Genomic DNA, 8,691 nt, shown 5'->3' on the forward strand with positions numbered 1-8,691 from the left:
AACAATTCGTCTAAAAATAATTTATATATTTGAGTTGAAGACGATGTACTGTTGTATAAGTCTGAATAAACTATCTGTCTGCCTGTCTAAATCAAAGCCGTCATCGTCCCAGTGAAAAAAAAATCTGATTTTGAATAGTTGAACATGATGCCCTTATGTCAAAATACGAAATGACCCGCGTAACACCGACCGTGATTTTCAAGAATCTTTAATAAATTGATAATTTAAGGTAAATAACATTTCATATAATTATACATAATTCCCTCGTTGATAATTAACAGCAAACGATGAATGTTTTTGACACCCATTTTATTTCAAGTATGCATGCAAAGCCGAATAAAATCGAGAGGGTCCGCTATATACGCTGTTTCATCATAAATTTAACACCCTTGCTGTGTTATAAACAAGAGCTGAAATAGTTAATTTATTAAGATTTATTTATAATAAGCTTTATTGATATGTTTCGTGAACAAAATACTACAATATATCATAAAAAATATAATAATCATGGCAAAGGAAATTCAATGGCCGGTTTCTAAACAAAAGCATAATCGCCAAGACCGTAGCATCAGTTCAGTGCGTTAGGAACTCGCGCTACTTTCTTCCGCCTTCATTCCTTAATTACTTTCGTTTTTAAACAATTTTTTTTCTATCGTATACAGAATTCTATTCTCCTAAGCAAGATGTAATTTTTAAAACTGAACTCCAAATATAAACGCTACAAATTGGTATTAAGTACGAACATGTCAACCGTAAATCTAGATTCTAAAACTCCAAAACGGTATGATGTTTGCAAAAGTTAAAGTTATAACTGACCGGGCTGTCGAAATCAGAAGAACGCTACAAATTGGTATTAAGTACGAACATGTCAACCGTAAATCTAGATTCTAAAACTCCAAAACGGTATGATATTTGCAAAAGTTAAAGTTATAACTCGCCGGGCTGTCGAAATCAGAAGAACGCTACAAATTGGTATTAAGTACGAACATGTCAACCGTAAATCTAGATTCTAAAACTCCAAAACGGTATGATATTTGAAAAAGTTAAAGTTATAACTCGCCGGGCTGTCGAAATCAGAAGAAAAACTTAATATATATTTATATATCTGTTTACTACGTAACGTAAGCTTTCTAATGATATATAATTTGTCAAAATCGGCCGAGAAATGAAACTATAATTCAATAAAAGACGTGAGTGGGTACATCAAAATGTATAACCTCGGCGCTTCGCTGTACGCTAATTGTACAAAATCGATAGCCACAATACGGCAAAACGCGCGGTGGTAAAACATAAAATGTGTATTACTTGTGTTTATCTCGCTATAAATCCATTAATAACAACGGGAATATACTAAAACGTATATTTTTGAAAGAGGAATTAATAAGCAACAAGATAACGTATAAACCAATAAAATCGGATGAATAGTTTTTGCATAAGATTGAATTTACTACAGTAAGGGTCAAATACTCGATTCATCTCCTAACAATATACACTCCGTGATACAACTGGTATTTTTAACACACACATATAGGTTCCATTTAATTTAAGAGTACAGAAAGCTAAAAAGTGTTGTGGTTTGTTGTACAACAACAATTGGTTATGTGTAACCTATTCAAAAAATAATTTCGTTCAAGATAATTCAATGTAATTCTATAAACGACAAACACACGAAGTGTGTTGTGTATGTTTATTTTTAAAAATGTACATAAGTGGTTTAAAAGCACAATTTTTACACATTTAAGAGGTAATCGCTCACATATATGTCTAATTAATGATAATTTTATGCATTAGCAAAGATTTAACGAGAAAAACTGAAGTTTTAGTTGAACTCAATTTGCTATAGGAAAACGACGGTAGCCGTTTAGACGTAAGCGGGGTAGCTTACGTCTAATTATTTGGACTAGTTGCTATGGCAACAAATAGGCTAGAGATATTGCTGAAAATGATGGAGTTTAACCGGTAGGGGACCATATTGCTTGACAATATTCTTGTACCATATGGTTCTTATGCAGCTAATACTGGTAAAAAGTAACGTTGGTGTTATTGTGCAATGAAATCTGTGCTTATACTAATATTACTATTGTGTGCAGCTATTAATTTTTTTAAACATTTGTGCGCGAACAAAACGAATGATACATCCAATATCAGGCGTCATCATTTTGAATATGCAATACGTTAGCCTGCTATATGTTGCTAAGTTAGCTTCACTTAAAATACAACAATTTAGTGTTCGTGTATACAAAAATATGTTATTAAAAATTGCGTGTTACCAACTAATTTGTCATCATTCTATTTATAGCGTTTAGACGTCACGGTCAGTGCGTATGTTATCATCTATGCCAATACCGGATAACACATGCACTGCACTATAGAAATCGAAAGCATTTAGGTCACAATATACCAAAAGATTTCCTTAACAAATTCAATGTAAAATCAACAACTTCAATGAAAAATAAAGTCAAACTTTTGCGCGTAGACACCCCCATACCCATACCTTTTCTTAAAGAGCATGTCAAGCCAAATGGATTTAAACAATAAAAAAATAGGTCATGCAGTATGTAAGAAAGAACTCGACGCGAATCAACGGTCACTGTTTTAAGGCCACCTTTTACCGGCTGATCTCCAGTTGATGAGGGTTTCCCGCCATCTGTCGAAATCTCATGCAGTCTCCAACCTATAAGCAAAACACTGAATTTGTAGTATACAACAATGTTTTCCCTACCACATGCACACAGAAATATTCAAAAATAAAGTCATGGCAAGTGCCCATACAGAGAAGTGTGTCTTCAAATAAATGACGTTCCATTTTTTAGAGGGTATAGCATTGAACACCAAAATGATTTAGTATATTGTAACATGAAATAACATCCGATAAATAACTCGTCACAGCATTAATGACCGATTGGCTTGATACTTCACATGCGCATTGGCCTTGTACTGTAGATGATCCCTAGTAAAATTGGGTTTTATGTCCAAGGTCTAGGTCACCGTCACAATAAGTTTGAAATAGTTTCCGATCAATAACTCGTCAACGAATCGACCAATAGGCTTGATACTTCACATGTGCATTGGCCTTGGACAGTAGATGACCCCTATTAAAGTTGGGATCACTAGGTCAAAGGTATCTCACACAATAACTGTAATAATCGTTTCTGATCAATAACTTGTCAACGGTTTGACCGATTGGCTTGATGCTTCACATGTGCATTGACATTCGGCAGTGACCCCTATTGAAATTGGGGTCACAAGAGTTATTGCTAATGCTCTGATACAACTTTACAGACTCATAAACCTGCATTTGCGGATGCACACCTAAGTATGTAAGTGCAGTACTTTTTAAATAGTACAGGTGGTTTTGCCCATATTAAGCATACATATTGACAATTTTGAGAATATTTGGTGGTTGTTGAATACAGATGAAGCTCATGTTTTGCTTGAAAACATATGAACACGACATTTTTAAAGTCAAACGAACAGTCCTCGTGGATCTTTATAGACTTTATTTTTATCCAAAAGTTACCTACCATACACCAATTATTACAACATGTCGTTATAAATATGTAAACAAGCGCGGTCACTGTGTGATTTGTTAAACTCAAAAGTTTCATCGTGTAGTTTGAAGTGTGGGAAAACTGAAGTGTTATTTATTCATTAATAAAAAAAATAATTAAAAAAAGAAAAATCACTCCGCAATGATATACCTCTGATACTTGCAGAGTAATGCTTCACATACGAAGATGACTTTACAAAAATACGCAAATGACAATAACGTAACAGAAATATGTATACGTGCATTTGAGTCGTTGTTCTTGTGAGCTTCACGAACTCGAAATCTCCTCTGTCACATTTTTATGTACATACTTATACACGTCTCATACATATGGAGTTATACTCCGCAAACGTCGATATCCTGAAGAGTATGACTCTTCAAATCTTGAAAAGTTATTTATGGTCCATGTAATCTGCACCCTTCCCTTAAAGGGGCCTTTTTACGTTTTGGTAAATTGACAAAATTAAAACAAAGTTGTTTCAGATTCGCGAATGTTCAATGTGGTTATAATATTTGTGAGGAAACAGTACTACTTAACATTACCATGCTCTAAAATATCAATTGTATGCATCTTTTGACGATTTAAAAACCTGAAAATTGTAAAGCGTCGCAACGCGAAACGATTGCATAATTTGGAGAGTTCTGTTGTTGTGGTTATATTTTATGATACTACGAGGATTGCTTATATTAAAGGGATCTTTTCACGCTTTGGTAAATTGACAAAATTGAAAAAAGTTGTTTCAGATTCGCAAATTTTCGTTTTAGTTATGATATTTGTGAGGAAACAGTAATACTGAACATTTACCATGGTCTAATATAGCCATTATATGCATCTTTTGACGATTTTAAAACCTAAAAATTATAAAGCGTTGCAACGCGAAACGATTGAATAATTTGGAGAGTTCTGTTTTTGTCGTTAAATTTTGTGAAACTACGAAGATTGCTTATATAAGGTATAAATACATCAAGTATGTGTACTCGGCGCAATAGCTCAGTAGGCTAAAGCGTTTTTACTTCAGGACTCTGGCAGGACTCCAGGGGTCACTGGTTCGAAACCTGCTCCGGGCAATGTTCTTTTCCTTTTTTTAATTTTATTCTTGATTTTTTACTGGAGCTTTTACGATCCAATGTTTACAATTATCAATATAAAGCATTTAATGAATAAGTTAAAAAATGCCAAAATCTGTGAAAAGGCCCCTTTAAGTATAAAATTCATCACTAAATGTATGAGCACGTATGGCCGAGTGGTCTCGTGATATACTTTTACTCCATGGGTCAGAGGTTCGAGCCCAGTGGAGGGTTACTTGTTTTCTTTCTTTATTTTAATTAAAAAGGCTACTCTGGGACGACACTTTATGCACATGAATTAAGCCCAGATTTCTCAGAACAAGACACATTTAAATGACGTCACAGACACTGTACTAAAATAATAGTTGAATTTTGTGGCATAGAATGTGCTTGATTTGTGGTTAAGCTGAATTTAAAAAGACAGTTTCTAATTTTTCTTTCTATAAATAATTGAATGTGTGTATGATCGTATCAATCAATTGAATGTATACATAGTTGGTTTAATTACTAATATAAGGGAATAAATCATAACCCACAGAGAGCACACAATTTACCAACATAAAATCTAAATCAATAATGTCTTTCAGTTAAAAATCCGGATTGCTTATTATGAGAAATAAAGGTCTAAGTACCAAAATTACAGAAACAGGCAATTAAAATACAGGGTGAATGAATTTTGAGTAAGCCTTCCCCTGCATGGCTCTCCCTTTTTGTAGATAAGTACTGTCAACATTATTTACAGTTTTAAAAGTTGATTTAAAAACAAAATCCTAATTCTGTAAAAATTTGTTTTATTTTACGATTCTTTCAGGTGAGCAACGCTGAGTCAGTATGGTTGTCTTTTAGATCATAAATAAAGAACTAGCATACTAAATTTCAAAGTAATCTGTGTGCATCCCAAACTCAAATTTTAGAGACAAAAAAGTCCAAAATACATATATGGCATTATCTGTTATAAAATATAATAAAATGAATTGAAAATTCATTATAATTTATGTATATATAAACTTGATAAACAATGCTGATTGATATGCTTGATCATTTTTAGCATCTCAAATTAAAAATCTAAAGCCCCTGGAGACTTAAGATTAATAGAAAACGAAGATGACATAATTTTTTTGCTAAAAAGAGCGGTTTTAAGTAACAATAGGGTGAATAAACTAATGTGCTTTATATAATAAATTGAATGATGTAAATATTTATTCTTGACATTTTTCTTTCTGGGTATGTTGACCTTATTATGATATGAATTTTTTTTCAAATGATGGAGGTCTCAGAGGGCTTAACTTGCAGTATTTGCAATAAGAATTTTAGAAGTAAAAGAGGACTCACGAATCATTTCACCAGCCATGGACCACGTGATTTTAAATGTGAAATTTGCAAGAAGGATTTCTTCAATAGAGATTGACTCAAACAACACCTAAAGACACACGAAACAAAAAACATCTGTGTACTCACTGTGGAAACTCGTTCAGCAAGCCATATTGACTTCGACGTTATGAAGAAGTTATTAATCAAAATATTACCTCATCCACCTTTGAATGTGAAACATGTGGGAAAAGGTGTTCTTCCAAACGTGTTCTGGTAGCACATACAGCCAGTCATACTTTTAACAAACAATATGAGTGTCCAACATGTGGAAAACAATTTGCATATAAACATACACTGGACCGCCATTTGAAGTCTGCATCTTGCCCCATTAACAGACAAAATGGAACACATGAGTGTGAAATATGTCATAAAACATTCAGTCGACAGAGATTATTAAAGCAACACAAACGGCTCAACCAGCCACCAAGGTTTTCCTGCCATATTTGTGGAAAAACATTCACATGGAAAAATTGTTTGCAAAAACACATCATATCATGCGGATAGTAAAATAATCACACAAGGCAGTAGGGTTTTATCATAATAAGTTTCAAATCGCATGGCTTGCTTATGCACCATTAATTGAGCAATCAATTGCACTATTGTTTTAGTTCATTTATTATTTGTCAACTTTTTAACAAAAACAAATTATTGATAATTTGATTTGAAGAATTGATGGACATCGTGTCAGGTCTTCAAAATGAATGTGATAGTGTTTGTACTGTTAAATATTGTAAGGATTTGTATATTTTCTGCAAGTTGTTTAACTTGTAACTGCCATTAGTTAAATATTAGTACTTGATTGCTTATTTACTTAAATCACTTATTAACTAAATACATGTATGCCAATTTTAGTCCCATCATTCACATTCACATGCTAGTATGAGCTATACTACTTGCCCAAATTTCGGCATCTGTGTAAGGTAAAGATGCAACTTCTCCATATCACTTTTTTACTTATGTATTTTATTGAAACTTCTTACATGTTATTGGGACTATCATGTGATATCACTTCCCAAGTGAAATAACTTTGACTTTTAATTTAGAAGAATTATGTCCCTTTTCATAGCTATATATATTTACTACATATAATGAAATGAAAATGTCACACATTTGTTCAGGGATCTTTATGAACATTCACTGATTGCAGAACATCCTTTAAACATGATAATACCCTCTACTGTAAAAGTCAAGTTATGTTTTGCTGAAAGTTGAATTTCACTTAAAAGATTGCATCCAGCATGTATATATCTCTGTTACTACTACAGATATTGAATTGAAACTTCACAAGGTCATTGGGTTTATCATGCGAGATAACAGACCAAGGCTTATTTATTATTCCCAGTATTATACTTTTTTATTGGCACACTCGCTGGACATACACCTTTAAAAACCATATACCAATTCCAGCACTTGTGCACTTAATTGATTGTAAACAATGACGGTTGAAATCCATCCATGTGAATTTTTCTGGTAACCAAGAGCGACGTCAACGTCCCCATAGTGAGCGTTCTTTAGATCTCCCCAAAAGACACCAAGTACTGGTTCTAAGCCCATGAAACAGACTCGAGAGCGTTTATATCAGCCTTAGGCTTTCGATGCAATCGAGCTAAAATAAATAGGTTTAAACTAACATAATATCCCTTTCAAAAACGGCGCTATGCTGCTTAATAGTGCATGTATATTGCAAAATAGTGAAGCTCCCCACTTTATAACACAGTATAATCGCAGTTTATAACAATACAAGTTATGTTTCATCTTTTGTAATGTAGCTTGAGAAAAGTATGAAAGAGGTATACATTTAAGCTGTGGAAACGTTTTTTTGAACATGCATAGCAATCGTAAATTAATTCACGTTGAAATGTTCGTGTATTACCCTCTTACATGGGTATGAGCTGTGTTGGTCATTTGGAAGTCATGTCCCAAAATGTGCTTAAAAGGAATTTATATTTTACCGTACAAGTGCGTCAGTACTGTGTATTATAAGAGAAAATGATATTTGTACATCCCATTTATCGAACGTCACGTAAAGAGACAACAGATTGGTGGCGGTTTTCCTTCAATAACTTTTTTATCCCGACGTCTACGACGTAAATCGTTATTTATTGTGTGTTTTATTAAACGGAGTGTTGTTTAAAGAAATGTTATTTAATTATGTTCAAATGTGATTTTGAATCTCTATTAAGACTGATAGCGATTATCAGAAGCACGATTAACTCACATGCTTTCGCTTTCACTTTTCAATCGTAAAAGAAGTGTTACCCACAATTCCTTTCGCGTTAGCACACAGGTCAGTAAGACCGGTGTGTACACAATGATTGGCACATAGATTATTGGATTTCGACTTTTCGTTTCAAATTTCATAGCAAAACTAACAAACCATTTATGATTCTTGTTGGAAGATGGCCGTTTAAACATAAAAAGCACGGGTGGTCTTATGCCAATTTTTGTTTTACATTATGAATATATAATGCTTTAGCGCTTTTTAATTTTAATAAAATAATACTTTAATAAATTATCAAGCTTCTATAACGACAGAGTAGGGCGTCTGTCTTGAAACCGGGAGGCCCCGGGTTTTATTTCCCTTTAAGCCGGTGATTTTCAAGCATGGTTACACTTGTTTACATCACTAAACTTGAATGTTTAATCAAATATCTATGAATAAATAACAAACATATGGCTGTATTGTTGTTTTGAGTAGTTTA

The sequence above is a fragment of the Dreissena polymorpha genome, chromosome 12 (assembly GCF_020536995.1).
Source record: "Dreissena polymorpha isolate Duluth1 chromosome 12, UMN_Dpol_1.0, whole genome shotgun sequence".
Lineage (NCBI taxonomy): Eukaryota > Metazoa > Mollusca > Bivalvia > Myida > Dreissenidae > Dreissena > Dreissena polymorpha.